This window comes from Rattus norvegicus, chromosome 10, assembly GCF_036323735.1.
Source record: "Rattus norvegicus strain BN/NHsdMcwi chromosome 10, GRCr8, whole genome shotgun sequence".
Taxonomy (NCBI): domain Eukaryota; kingdom Metazoa; phylum Chordata; class Mammalia; order Rodentia; family Muridae; genus Rattus; species Rattus norvegicus.
Genome location: NC_086028.1, coordinates 39,951,188 through 39,966,666, shown reverse-complemented (window position 1 = coordinate 39,966,666; position 15,479 = coordinate 39,951,188). Strand labels below are relative to the sequence as shown.

Below are 15,479 nucleotides of genomic sequence, written 5' to 3'. Positions count from 1 at the left end.
CAGTCTCCTGGGACTAAAGGTGTGTACTACCTGGCACCTGGCCTGGGTCTAAACTTTTCATGACCCCTATGCCTCAAGATCTGGATCAAAAGCCCGTGTCATCCCATGTCAAGATCCGGGTCAGAAGTCTGTGTCTTCCAGCCTCAAAATCTGGAACACATGTGTGTCCTCCATTTCTGGATTGTAGCTCATTCCAGATGTAGTCAAGTCGACACCTAGGAATGGCCATCACAAGGGGTGAAGCCAATAGACTTGCCAGTGGGCTCAGGGAAAGCCTTGCAAGGCCTCAGCCCTAGACAAAGAGCTATGGGCAATCAAGGGATGCTAAACTTGGTAGAAAAAGTCTTCCCCAGGGAAGAACACACCAATTGGTTAGTCAATACCAAATGGCCAGCCCTAAAACATACAATAAGTAATATTATACAGATCAAGCAGGCTGCATTTATATATTTAGGTATGTATGTATGTATGTATGTATGTATGTAACAATAATTTATTTAAAAAGAACATGAATTTGAAAGAGAGCATAGGTAGGTTTGAAGGGAGGAAACGCAGGGATGGGAGAATGATATAATTTTATTAAAATCTAAAATAAATAAAAGAAACCATTAAAAGCAAAAGTGGGCATAATGGCACATGCTTGTAATCCCATCTCTGGGGAGGCAGAGACAGACAGACCCCTGGGTCTCACTGGCTGGCCCACCTAGCCAAATTGCAGGTGTCAGTGAGAGACCCTCACTGTATCTGAGGAGTGAAAATAGAGGTTACCTTTTGGCCTCCACATGCTCACGCATTCACATAAACACACACACATGCATACTCACACATACACACAAGTGGGGCCCTTCTTGGTGGGGATAGGGGTTGGGGATGTGCATTCTAATACTCCCTCCACCAAAGTATACACACCGTACCGAGTCTACCTTTACAAACTGTAAAGGTAGAACACCCTGGGTTACCGAATTTCCCTGCTGGCAGGCCTACGGCTGGCCTGCAAACGGAACTCCGGATGCTGACCAGTGACCCCACATCCTCAGGAGACCTGACTTTCTCCTTGTCTCCTGTCTCCCTGCCCTTCCTCTGAAGTTCCCCACCCCAAGGGAAGGTTCTTCCTAGCCAGACAGAATATGTGGATGTGACTCAAGGGAGACCGGGCAAGTAGGGTGGTGACTCTGCTTCTGGAATTCAGGGGACAGAGGACGCACTGCCAACACTCAAGGACTCTGCCTTGCTGAATTTGGTGTCAGCAGGGACCAAGCCATCAAAAGAGGCTCGGGCCAGGGGACCTTCATACACCTCACTTTCCTAATCTACAGGCCCATGTCTTACAAGGAGAAGATATGAGACCCACAGAGCCATCCCTGACCTGTAAACCCTCACCTGATGCCGTTTCTCAGCGCTGTGTTAAGAACCGTGGAAGCCTTTGAGGGTTCACATGCCAGACACAAACAGACTCAGAAAAGGACCGTCTGCTTTGTCTTGACTTTTTGGCATCAGGGGTGATGCTCAGGGACTCTCCTCACTTTATCTTCATGGCAACTGTTGTAAGATCAAGACTGCATTGATGCTTGTATCTGACAGGAAATGAAGCTGCTTCCTAGAGAGGAGGCCTTGTCCCACACAGCAGCAAAGTCCATGTTTCTCTCAGTACTACTCTCTAGACAAGCTCAGCAAGGGGTGAGGCTTCCACATCCAAATTCTCCCTGGGGCCAGTTTATGCTGCAGATGGGCAAGAAGTCCCGTAGCTGCTCCTGGGGAGAGGAACTGGAGATTGGGGATGGTGCTAAGCAGGTAGCCTTGGGTTGAAGCTGTTGAGGCTGGGGAATTATGGTTCAGGGGGACACCTGGTGCGGACAATGAGTGCATGTAGGGGTGCTAGACTGAATCTGGGAACAGTTGGGCCATCATGGACACAGAATGAGTGTGGCAGTGCACCAGAAGACACAGAGGCTTGATAGAGTGGAACAGAGTGGAATAGATTCAAGGGTAGTGTCATCTTAAAACTGTAGGTACAGGGCTGGAAAGATGGCTTACTGTGTAAGCATCTGGACTTGAGTTGGGATCCCCAGCAACTACATACAAAGCTGGGTAGAGCACATCCAGTGCTATGAAGACAGTGCTACCTGTCTCTACAGGTAGATCCAGAGCTCACCGACCAGACAGCCTAGTCTAGTTGGTAAGCCCTAGGTTCAGTGACATTGACTTTTGGCCTTCATATACATGTGTAGGCACATGTATGCTCACCTGTGTGCACATATCATACACACGGACACATGCCAGACACACAGAATATAGGTGGTGGGGTCTGGGGATGCAGTTCATTAAACAGATGTATCTTAGCATCTGTAAGGCTCTAAGTTCAATCCCCAGTACTGCAATGCGTGGATTAATTAACTGATCGATGATGGATGAATTACTATGCAGGTGAGTCCTGTTTGTGAGTTGGTTGGGGCATAGTGTAAGAGTTTGGAACTAGGGCTGGAGAGATAGCTCAGTGGTTAAGAGCACTGATTGCTCTTCCAGAGGTCCTGAGTTCAATTCCCAGCAACCACATGGTGGCTCACAACCATCTGTAATGGGATCCGATGCCCTCTTCCAATGTGTCTGAACAGTGTACTCATATACATGAAATAAATAAATAAATCTTTAAAAAAAAGAGTTTGGAACTAAGTGAAGAGTTGAAGGTCTGACTTTGCTATTAGAGGCTATACTGACCTTAGGCAAGCTGCTGCTGATGTGTTCTATAAAATAAGGAGAAGGAATATGTTTGGTGGAGGTACAGTCAGGTGTGGGGGAAGTGGGTTCCTCTGCCGGCCCATGCTGATGCATCTCTTTCCCCTAAGGGACCAGCCACAGGATGGTGTAGTATAGAATAGAGTTTATTCATGGCATGGGAAGGGGAGGAGAGAGTGAGAGAAAGAGAGAGAGAGAGGGAGAGAGAGAGAGAGAGAGAGAGAGGGAGAGAGAGAGAGAGAGAGAGAGAGAGAGGAAGGGGCAAGCAGCCCCTTTTATAGTGAGTCAAGCATACCTGGCTGTTGCCAGCTAACTGTGGGGTGGAGCCTAGACTAAATGACAACAACTATACCTGTCTGAATCTCAAGTCCTGTAAGATGAGAGTGATAGTGACACTGCCCATTGGGGACTTGGTGGGGGGTCAACTTGTGGATTATGCATAATAGTGCTTAGTTCTTTTTATTTTTTTAAATCTTTGTGTATAAGTGTGTGTGTGTGTGTGTGTGTGTGTGTGTGTGTGTGTGTGTGTGTGTGAATGCCATGCTGTGTGTGTGTAGACCTAAGGACAATCTCAGTGTCTGCCCTCACGTTTTGCTCTGTTTGAGACAGGGTCTTTGTTATGTGTTGCTGAGCATACCAGGCTAGTTGGCCCAGAGCCTTCCCTGGATTCCTTTGTCTTTGTCTACCAGAGAAGTGCTGTTATTTCAATCAAAGGTTACCACATGTGCTTTTACATGGATGCCGGAGATGGGAACTCAGGTCCCCAAGTTTATGTGGAAAGCCGTTCACCCACTGAGCCATCCCACAACCTGATACTTAGTTCTTAAGGAATGCTAACAAGTATTAGTTACTAGTGCAGTTACTCTGTGATACTCTGTGATACTATGTGAAACTACGTGATACTATGTGATACTATGTGATGGGGAGAAATAGGAGATGAGGAGGAGATTGTTCATAGTACCAGCATCTCCAGTGCTTTAAGTCAGGATCACCCTAGAGTCCTAAGAATAAGGAAGAGGTGGGGATAGGGAGCAGACCATAGGTCCTGTTTCAGGTTCCCAGAGTGGCTTGCTAACTCCTAGGCTTATAGGTGGATGACCTAAGCAAAGCTAGGGCCAACAGCCGACAGCCAGGCTCCAGCAGCACTCAGCACCTACTACACCAGCCACTACACCTACCACACCTACTACACCAGCCTGGGGCAGGAGGACCAAGGATGGGATTGGTGGAAGATGAGCTCATGCCCATAGGCCTGGCCTATGAGACTGGACGCTTCTCTCAGCAGGAGCCTGTCAGCCTTGCTGGCTGGGGGTGAGGATGAGCTGGTGCCCAGATGCCCATGGCCAGCGGGTCTGCTGAGTGTTTGATTACATTCCCGGGCACCCCACGCAATGCCAAGGCTGGCCGTTCCCACTCCTGCTGGGGCCCGTCTGTCTGAGGGAGAGCTGGACTCCCAGGCCCGGCCCCCACAGCCCACCTGCCTTCTACCTTCTGTTTCTCCCTCTTGCCTGCAGCCCTCCTATGGCCAGGTGGCCTGGTCCCCAATGACTTCATCCTCCTTAAAGGAATCAGGTCCCTTTAACAGTCAGACTCTGGACCTTGTCCTATCTGTGGGTTCACAGATTGATAGGGTCTTTGCCCTGCACTTGTCTCCCAGTTCCGTTCACTTCTCATTAGGACAAGAGGGAGCCCAGCCCAATAAGACAGCCTGAATTTCATGGTGATCAAACTCTTTGCCCAATGTGACCAGTCTGTTAGACAACTGTCCCCAATAAAGCAATCTTCTGAGGTGGCAGTTGTCTTACCTGGAGTGACCAAAGAGACTAGATTTCCTTTGCTGTCTCCTTTACTGAAGGCTTCACATTTGGAGAGACCCCTCAGTCCTGAGGGCAGCCGGGATTCTGGACAGCCGAGAAGAAAGTGCATCTAAATCAGGGTTTCTCAACCTGTGGGTCGAAGGGTTGCATATCAGATACCCTGCATATCATTACAATCCATAACATTAGAAAATTATAGTTATGAAGTAGCAATGAAAATAATTTTATGGCTTGGGGTATCACCACAACATGAGAAACTGTATTAAAGGGTCGCAGCATTGGGAAGGTTGAGGACCACTAATCTAGATCATACTGCCTCTGACTGGTGTCTTATTTGCCCTGAATGAACTTCAATTAGCCATTAGCCTGTCCCAGAAGGAATCAAAGGTGTTCAGTGTGTTAAAATAATGCTTCCAGACTTCCTCGATGTTCTGAAATTCCCATCACTGCTCATATGGGGGATGTGGCCAGGTCCTGTAAAAGGGAAAGCCTGAAAGGGAAAGAGAGAGGGAGGGAGGGAGGGAGGGAGGGAGGGAGGGAGGGAGGGAGGGAGGGAAGTGGAGAGGGAGGAACAGCTCCCTGGTCTATGGGAGACAGGGTAACTTTCTCAAGGAGGTAGGAGAACACAGGGTGACTCCTCCCTGGGTCTGTCTTGAGAAGTCCCTGCTAGGGCTTCCTTCTTTTGATATTGCAACACAGTGGTGTCATCTACCTAAGTTCATGCTCCAGAACCACAGAATCGAGCTATGCACACACACACAAAAAAAGGCTAAAAAATTATCTCATACTATTTTAAGCTGGTGTTTGATTTTGTGTTGGCTATAGTCACAACTATCCTAGGCTGAATGTGGTGGGCTAGACACCCATGTGGACCAGATGTCAAAGATCTGATTAAAGTTCAACCTTGACCTCACTTGTATAGAGACACAGAGTTCCAGCAAGGGAATATGAGGGACCCTGCACAAGGAATCACAGATACCTGCTCCCATCCCCATGACTGTGGTTATGCTGGGGTAAGACGGAGGCATCAGGAGTTCTAAGAGTTCTCTGCATGGGTACCATTCTGTAGCCTGGATTGAAAAGCATTATCACGGGGCTGGAGAGATGGCTCAGTGGTTAAGAGCACTGACTGCTCTTCCAGAGGTCCTGAGATCAAATTTCAGCAGCCACATGGTGGCTCACAACCATCTGTAATGTGATCCGATGCCCTCTTCTGGTGTGTCTGAAGGTAACTATGGTGTACTTATATGTAATAAATAAATAAATCTTAAAAAAGCATTATCACACATTCATCCATCCTCAAGGAGCTCAAGACAAGCTGATCAAGAGTCAAAGTCAAAAGAGGCTCATGCAACACAAAGGACCACATGGGAGGGTCAGCAGAAGACCATGGGACAGAGAAAGACACAGTGGAGGCAGTGGAGACCAGTGGTTAGGAGGACAAGGGCTCAGACAGACCAAGGCTTGTTTAACAGTTTCATCTAGATCACTGGCCTTGGACAGGTAATGAAAACGTTTTGAGATTCAGCTAAGCTATTGTAGTGGCGTCCAGAGAAACAAGATAATCTTTGGAGAAAGAGGGATGCTATGGTTAGGAACTTAGGTTAGGAATGAGAAGGTTCAGTGATTCTGGGGCATACCGAGTCTCATTTCCTTAGTGCACAGGATCTTAAGCTAGAGATCCACCAGAATGGTCTGAGGGCAGCTGGGAGCTGCACCAGGCTAGGTATGGCAAGCCAAAGCGAAAGAACGGACGGACAAGTGTCTGGGGCAGCACAGTTCTACAGCCCACCCCTACCCTCACACCTCCTTCCCTGACCTACTCATGCCAGAGCCAGGGGGCCCCCAAGGAAGACAGTTGGCTGCCACTGTGCACATGAGTAGTCAAAGGGCTTGTGGGGGCATCCTGCAACCCCTTTTAATTAGTGTATAATCGTATCAGATTTGGAAACTGGGTGGCAAGCAGTCAAATCGATTACTGTCCAGTGTGACCACCTTCCAAAATGATCACAGGGATCCCATACTGGAAGCCCCTATGTCCTCTGTCCGTTAGATTTAGACATCCTGGGGAAGACACTTCATTTGACTCTCTTGTGACATTCTATATCAGTGACCTGTCCATGAAGACAAGACCTACCATAGCTGCAGCAGATGACTGGATGAATTCTCACCTAGAGCCTGGAAATAGTCAAAACTCCCATTGTTCCTCCGTTTTCATGTGTGTGTGTGTGTGTGTGTGTGTGTGTGTGTGTGTGTGTGTGTGTGTGTGTGTGTGTGTGTATAGGCTGAGGCTGATGTTGGGAACCATTCCTCATCAGCCTTCCACCTTATTATTGAAGCAGATCTCTCAATCACACCCAGAACTTGCCAACATGGTTAATCCCAAGAGCTAGCTTGCTCTGGGGATCCTGTCTCCACGTCTGGAGCCTGGAATTACTGGTGAGCCACCACACACACCTGATGTTTACGTCTGGTCCTTACATTTGCACAGCAAGTGTTTTGTTTACTGAGCCCTCTGCCCAGGCCCCAAACAATGGGGTTTCCTTATGGCATTTTCTCAGAGGGAGATCTTTGTACTTTGCTCCTAAGTACCCCACTGCCTTTACTTCTCCCCTCTCCCCACAAACAGTTTTCTCCTGCCTCTATATCAGACACACATGCATATGCATGTCTACATCTTGCTTGCACACAAGAGCAAGTGTGTAGTATTTGTTGGGGCTCCATTGCTCTCTTGTTGCCTTTCCCACTGGTCCTCCTCCTCTTCCCTCAAGTCTCACTTTTCTGTACCTGAGAGAAATCATGTGACAGTTGCTTTTCTGGATCTACTTTTCATTGTTTAATGCGGTTGACCTGATTAGTTTTTATTGTCAACCTGACACAGCCTAGAGTCACCTGGGAAGAGGGAATCTCAAATGAAGAATTGCCTACATCAGATTGTCCTGTTGGCATGTCTGTGGGGCATTGTCTTGATTATTAATTGATGTAATAGGGCCCAGCCCACCGTGGGCAGCATCATCCCTAGGCAGGTTGGCCTGGGCTATAAAAGAAAGCTGAGCATGGGTCTATGAGTAAGTTAAAAAGTAGCATTCCTCTGTGGTTTCTGCTTCAGTTCCTCCCCTGGCTTCTCTCAGGATGGATTGTGACCACAAGTGTAAGCTGAAGCAAACCCTTTCCTCCCCAGTCTTGTTTTTGGTGGGAGTGTTTCACCACAGCAAATGAAAGTAAACCAGAACAATGGCGATCTCCAGTTTCATTCATTTTCCAGAAAATGGCATGATGGCTGACTAAGGGACTGTAATATTCTAGCCCAGAATTCTAGCCATGGGATCAGACCTCAGCTCTTGTCACTCTGCATGGGAGCCAGATCTGCTTTGAATGTTCTCTTCACAGAGCGCCTGGAGCTGGAGCTCAGTGGTAGAGTACTTGCCGATCCCAACCCAGGCCCTAGGTTCAATCTCAATATTGCAAAAATCAAACAAGAGGCCAGCAAGATGGCTCAGTGTGTGAAGATGCCCGCCTTCCAACCTGACCACGAGTTTGATCCTGCGTCTTACATTGAAGAGGAAGAGAACAGACTCACATAAATTATTTTAATCTCCAATTTTGCACCACAGTGCATGAACACACACACACAGAGTAAATACATAAATAAATATTATGTAAATATGTTTTTCAGAAACAGAGAGATAAACAGAGAGAGACAGAGACAAAGAGAGACAGAGGGAGGGAAGGAGAGAGAGAGAGAGAGAGAGAGAGAGAGAGAGAGAGAGAGAGAGAGAGAGAGACCTGTGTAATGATTCGGACATTGAATCCTAACTCTCAAGACGCTGAGGCAGGAATATCAAGAGTTCAAGACCAACCCTGGCTGCATGAGACCTCGTCCCAAACACAAAATAAGAAAAGAACAATAACAAAGTGGATACTAAGCAAACTTAAGCCATTCCTTTGGGTCACACGAACTCATGGTGACAGTGGAAATGGGAGGTGTAAAGAGCTCTTCCTTATCAGCCAGGTTCCAGGTCACCGCTCAGCTGAACATCAGGTAAGACTGCTGTATCTGACGGGTTGCTGGGAAGTAACGAGTTCTCTGTGATCAGATGTGAACAAAACCAACAGACTCAGGTGTTTTCCAGGGATGCTGGAAAGGGGACATCAAGACTCTGGTTGGGGAAGAGGGGGTTGGGAGTGCTAAATTAAACATGGAAGGATGGTTTCCCTGTGTGAGGAGGGACTCCTTTTTGATCCTGACACTCTAGTTTTGAAGGCCAGTGCCACACTAAAACAGCACAAGGCTTCCCCAGTGAAAGGTGGCAGTGGCTGGGGGAAGGATGGGTAACTCCTGTGAGTCTCTTCTTTCTTTCTCCTCAAATCATTCAACTCTCTCTCTCTCTCTCTCTCTCTCTCTCTCTCTCTCTCTCTCTCTCACACACACACACACACACACACACACTTTACAGATAGGGATTTAGGGCTTCGTGCAGCCTCATAAAAATAAGAATTACCTTTTCTCAACCTCTGTCATTTTGTTTGTTTTGGGAAGGGTTGAGACAGGTCCTCATTCTGTTCCAAGCTCAGGCTAGCTTGAAACTCACAGCAATCCTCCTGTGGCAGCCCAACAAGTGCTGAGATTTCAGTCATGAACCACAATCCCTCACTACAACTTTTTATTTTTATTTAATCCTCAAAACCACCCAGGGAGGTAAGAACTATGAGAGGAGAAAAGGAAAAGGGGGAGGGAGGGAAACTGAGGTTCCAGCTCTACGACTGCCCAGGGCTACATAGCAGTTGGCAGTGCAGAGCTGGAAGTGTGTGTGTGTGTGTGTGGGGGGGGGATCTGGAAATGAGGAGTGGATAGAACACTGACCTGCAAGCTAATCCACCTTTCCCAGTCTAGAAGTCTGAGGTGACTTTGTATAACACTAACTGCCCAGGGACCCAGTTTCTTGAGCTGCGGAATCTGGAAGGGAGGTGACAAGGGGCCGTCATCTTCCCTGACTTCATCCTTACCCCATTGTGAGCTCTGGGCTGCAAACCAGTTGGCTTCCTTGCTTTCTCTCCCTGCAGTGAGCCAGAGAGCTGGCAGGAGGGGGATGATTCGCCTCACTTCTCCCACCTCCTCTCCCTCCTCCTCTCCCTTCTCCTTCCTGGGCCTGGACACACCTACTCCAACTTTCTCAGCAGCCTCTGGGCTGGGGCAGTGCTGAGAGCCTTCCTGTTGGCTCCTGCTCCTCCGTCCTTCCCTCTGGAGCCTTCAGCTAAGCCCTGGGGACAGGAGCCCCAGCCCAGCATCCACTCCTTCCAGGCACCCTCTCCACCTGAGGAGGACAGGTAAGACCTAGGAAGGGACGGAGAGGTTGGGGCTGGGATTGTAAAATGAATTTGTCTTTACGCCTGGTCTCTGAGCAAGCTGGCACAAGCTCCTGCAAGGTAGTGAAGGAACCAGGAGCTGGCAAGACAGACATAGAGGGGTGGACAGGGACTCCCAGTCTCAGTCTCCCTAGGTGCACTGGTGACAGTGATGTGGCCGGCCCACACCTGGGCACTAGTCAGCAGGACTTTGGAAGGATAAGATTCTGGACTTGAGGAGGAAGAGGAAGGTCACATTTGTACCAGGGGAAGGTTGGACTTTCGTCTTTCGCCTGGGTTCTAAGGATGAGGCTTCATGTTGTATGAAGGTTTCCTATATGTGGTTTTGGAAAGTGAGCTGAAGGAAGGGCTAGCCTCTTACGTGTCTGAGGGGCACAGAGGCCTGTGGCAGATAGGGCTACTTAGTAAGGCGGAAGGAAGACTTGGGAGTGCGTCAGACAGTAGGGCTACCCATGCCTCATCCTGTAGTCTTTTAAGGGTGCCCTCCCAGACCCTTGGCTTGCCTGGCTGTGTGACAGGGGCAAACGTTGTGACTAAATGCCGGGAAAGGTGGTGGTTTGACAGGCTCTGGAGGTAGAGCTGACTCAGAAGACAGCAGAGACCAATTCTGTTCTCGTGCCTTGAGGGAGGCAGGAGCTTAGTCCAGAGAGCCCAAGTGGAATTCTGAAAAAGTCACTGGGGCTCAGCTCAGCCCTCCGTGGGAGAAAGACGGTGTGTTCGCCCCAGCATGGAGAACGGCAAGGCTGTGCTGAGGCTTGCCAGGAGCTCCTAAGGCTGCCTCTGCCCAAGACAGGATCCAGAGCCAGTCTGGGCTCAGGGAAGAGGAGCGAGGTGGAGAGAGACTCAAGACTTCTAGCGTTCTGGTCTTTAGTCTCACTTCCAAGTGTGGAGCTGAGGTAGAGTTGATTCACTTGCCCTCTGCCTGTGAGGACAAGGATGCTCACCAGCGCTGGCTTGTGCGGAGCTCCTCCTGTGTGCTGGGGTCTGTGCTGAGCATGTGTGCATGGTCTTCTGAGTTTTCCTAGCAGAAGGTGTGGCAGTGTGAAAAGAGACCACGCATTGTGCTCCCGAGATTCTCATACTGTGTGGCCGGGGACAGGGTCATGAGTCTCTGGGTTGACATTTCTACAAACGGAGTCAAGGTATTGGAGGGCCATTTAAGATTCACTCATTTCAGTTAAAGATTGTTTTACAGTGTGTCTGTGTGTCTGTGTGTCTGTGTGTCTGTGTGTGTGTAAGTATGCTGGCATTTGCATGTCCACAGCATGCCTGTAGAGGTCAGAGGACAACCTTCAGGAGTCGATTCTCTCTTTCAACCCTGTGGATCCCAGGGATCAACTCAGGTCACCAGGCTTAGCAGCAAGCACCTTTATCTACTGATCTATCTCGCCCACCCTGTCGATTCGTTCTCAGTTGGTGCTAGGAGTGTAGCTGGGTGGGTAGAGTGTTTACCTATCATGCACAAGGTCTTGGGTTCTAGCCCCAGCCCTGTATAAACTGGCCGCGGTGACACAGCCTCGTCACTCTAGCATCAAGGAGGCAGAAGCAGGAAGATCAGAAGCCTGCCCTCCTCTGTGGCTACACAATGGACTCAAGGCCAGACTGGGCTGTGTGAGACCCTCCAACAAAGATAAGTAAAGATTTCTGTTTTGGTTGAAATAGCCCACCCCCCAGATGCCATCAGACAGACAGGACAGGCAGAGGAATCTGCTGTCTGTCTGAGTGTCGCATGTTCCTGGAGGAGGCAGGTGTGAGGTTTCCCAGGAGGATCTGCCTGGAGAACCTGCCAGAGTTCTCACAGGAAAAGACCAAATCCCCGGTGCTGGCTCATCCAATAGATGGAATAAAGCAATGAGCCTCCTCTCCCTGTGTCTCTGTTTCCTCGTCTGTGATATGAAGAAAGCTGGAGAACTGAAAGAGATGAAATTGTGTAGAATCCCTGGGATTCCACGATTCTCAGCATTCAGTCCTTAGGGACCCCGGGAGCCATATGCAAGATACCTGTGTGCTGCAGCCGCTACCCAGCAGCTGGGCCTGACGTCTGAGGGCTGAACCTCCTGGCTCCTCCACATCTGCCCTTGGGAGTGAAGCTGCTCTGTCCCCCCTCCCTTCCTCCTCTGCCTTGGTGACTTAACTCCCCTGACTCAGTGGGACAGAGAAGACTTCCATGGTAGGCTGAGATTTAGCAACTACCACTGGCCAGACAGAGCTCTATGGAAGAGGCCAGCAGAAGGTGCTGAGCTTCAGAGGGAAATCATGTGTGCTGGGGATGTGGGTGATGGGGAACTCCAGGTACCCCTTAGGTGGGCTTGCCCTCTGGAAGCTCTATGGTTCTTGGGTCACCAATACCAACAGATCTTGGAACTCTACTGCTCCAACCCACAGTGCTAATAATTCCATTTACAGGGACAGTTTGAAGGCAGCTTTAGTGAGACAGGTGTAAGTCTAAACCCTGAGTGTTGTTAGTTGCGTGACTGGGGCTCCAGACTTCCCTAAAACAATCTCAGTCTCTTTATTTGAAACGTAGGTGATGTCACCTTCATTTCTGTGCACACCTGGGTGTTTGTGGAGTGTGGAGATGCTCAGGGATGCACACACATGAGCAGGCCAGAGAACATCCTTGGATGTTGTCCATCTTGATTTTTGAGCCAGGGTCTTCCACTAAATTGACACTTGTGTCAATTAAGCTAGGCTGCCTGGCCAGTGAGCCCCAGTGCTGTGCCAGTTTCCACCCACTCAGCGCTTGGATCACAAGTGTGCGCTAAGCCCTGCTCTTTTGTTTGTTTTTAATATGGGTTCTGAGGACAGAAGTCATGTCCTCGTATTTGCAAGGCAAGCACTTTACTGGCTGAGCCACGTGCCTGGTCCGACATCCTTCTTTTCTCAGAAAGTTGGTATGAGGATTCAATAAAGTCACAGCATGGGGCCTACTGATGGCTCTCCTGTCCTCCACCAGGGTGCTGTCATCTCAAGGTACCTTGAATCATTCCCCTCCTACAACTGATCACAGCCAGGCTTGCATTGTTTGAGGTTATCTGTCTTGCTAGAATGAATGTCAGTTATGGGACTGTGTTGCTCTCTGTAGAGCCTGGTGTGCCCTGTATCTGACGTGTGAACAGTTAACTCAGGCGAGCGGGCAAGCGGAGACTGGGGCCTCTATTCCGGTTGCAGGTGAGAGACGCTGTGAGCCAACACAGCGCAGACAGCTTCAGGATTCTGAGACCGAGAGTGAGACAGAATCAACATGGGAGGCTGATGACAACACCAGGGTCACACGGCTAGTAGGGAAGGCCTGACCTGGACTCACATCTCTTGCTTTCCTCTGCCTCACTCTGTCTCGGCCAGTCAGGGGATGTTTCTAGTCAGGCCATTCTCAGGGAAGGGTGAATTGACCTCAAATACCCTAGGGTGTGCTGGATGGGCGGTGAAGCCGGTCCCTAGGTTAGAAGCTGCTCTTCTAGGGACAGAAACTTATCAGTTGGACCCCTTCTCTCTCTCTCTCTCTCTCTCTCTCTCTCTCTCTCTCTCTCTCTCTCTCTCTCTCTCTCTCATACACACACACACACACCCCTACAGCCCTTCCCTGTTCTGTAGCTCTTTCCACTCAACCAGAAGATACATGTCCAATCTGAAGGGTCCTCAAGGGTCCAGAATTGCCTGTTGAAAAATTAATTACTGGTCCTGTTTTATAAGCAACACCATAGATTTTCAACATTTACTTAAACTTGGGTCGGTTTTTATCTAACAGCAAGCTATATGTAGTTGTGGGGTGTGAGTGAAGAGAGGATGCAGGCTAGCCCTAAGTGGTTCATGTCTCCAGGCTAGACCATCGTACACATCATGGTCATCCTCATTGTCTTCTCCTGGATCTTTCTGTCACCTTGGTTTTCCCTGCGGGGACAGACTCAGAAAGATCAACTCCATCACCCAGCTTCTGCTGGCTAAGACTCACTTCATAAAGTTGGGGAGGCCAGCCGGGGCTACACGAGACCCTGACTCAAATAAAGCAAAATAATAGTAGCTGGAAGAGACAGGTGCTAGGCAGACAGCGTAACACCTCAAGCTGGGCAATAAAACAGGAAAACTCAGGCTGACACAGAGACCAGAGAGACCATTGTACCTACACTGTGCAATGTAGCCCCAGATTCCACATAGTTGACAAGGAAAGGCAGAGACTACACCCCACAGACAGAGAATAGCATATGCGGGGACACGGCCTTCAAGTACAGGACCCTTCGTGCTTGTGGGGAGGACTGGGCAGCTGTTCTAGGAAGTAGAGTGAGCTGGACAATGAAGGGAGTGCAGATCGGTTCGTTTGCTTGCTTTCTCTATAGCTCAGGCCTTCCCAGAACTCACAGCAACCACCCACCCCCACCCCGCCTCAGTCTTCCAAGTGCTGGGGTTATAAAAATGTGCCATCAAATTTGCTTTTGTTGTTGTTTTTTGTTTTTGTTTTTGTTTTGTTGAGACAAGGTTTCTCTATGTAGCCCTAGCTGTCCTAGACTCACTTTGTAGACCAGGGTGGCCTTGAACTCGGCATGTACCACCACACTCGGCTAAAGTTTTTTTAAAAATTGTTTTGGAGACAGAGTCTCTCACCACGGAGCCCAGGCAGGCCTCCAACTCCTGGCCCTCCCACTTCGGCTTCCCAAGTGCTAGTGTGACAGGTATGGCCCACCATGCCTGGAACGTAGCCATTTTAAAATATAGACAGTGGGGGATCATTCACGCACACAGACGTAAGCGGTGTTAAGGCTCTTCCTCACCCTTCGCCTTTACTAACCATGCTTCCTCCAAGCCTCTCCCAAGCTTCTGGCCCAGGTATTTTTTGAAGCACGTCCATCTGGCTCAGTCCATCTGGACCTCCCTATAGATCTTTGCCTTATACACTTATTTATGTATTTGTTTATTGTGTGTGTGTGGTCGAGGGAGTGCCCTGGTGCACTTGGTAATAAAAGGATAACTTTCAGGAGTCAGTTCTCTCCCTCTAGGGATTGAACCTCTGTTGTCAGGCTTGGCGGTAAGTGCCTTGACCCACGGAGCCATCTTTCTGGCTCCCATCCCCACAGGTCTAAAAGCAGAAAGACATCATACCACAGGGCTGTGTGTGACGGGGTTCTCCATAAGTGCTGAGAGACGATGAAGAAGCTCAGGTCCCAGTGTCTTGCTAGGCACATCTGTCTGAGAATGATGAAGAAGAATAAAGGTCAAGGTATCTTGTCCTGCATAGGCTAGTCCAGGGTCTTATATGCTGCCATTACCCACAGACTAACTCAAAACCTGTCTCTAAACCTTTTGCCATCTGCAGTCCAGAAGAACTCAGCTTGAGCATTTTGTGACTTCGAGCTTGCAGAAGATGGCGGCTCCTTGCCTCTTTCGGTTTTGTTCCCAGTCCTGAGGTTACAGTGGCCTGCACCAGTGTAGCCAGAGCACAGCAGCTCTCTTCTCGGGAAGGTTGGGTGGAAGCTGCCTCAGCAGCAGATCCATCAGCTTCCCTGGGCTCCTATGCCCACGGCCAAGCTGAGCAGGATAGCACATGTTGGTGTGGGATAACGTCAGCCT

At 49.3% G+C, this 15,479-nt stretch overlaps 1 protein-coding gene across 3 annotated transcripts in view; it reads left to right on the top strand.

The window, feature by feature from the left end:
* The first annotated feature begins 9,639 nt into the window (after positions 1 to 9,639).
* The window catches only part of Fat2 (FAT atypical cadherin 2), a 92,263-nt gene continuing 86,423 nt past the window's right edge, over positions 9,640 to 15,479 (top strand). For 2 of the 3 annotated variants that reach the window (XM_039086801.2, XM_039086802.2), the window contains exon 1: positions 9,640 to 9,878. The gene's annotated coding sequence lies outside the window, so the exon portion shown is untranslated. 3 annotated transcript variants of the gene reach the window in all.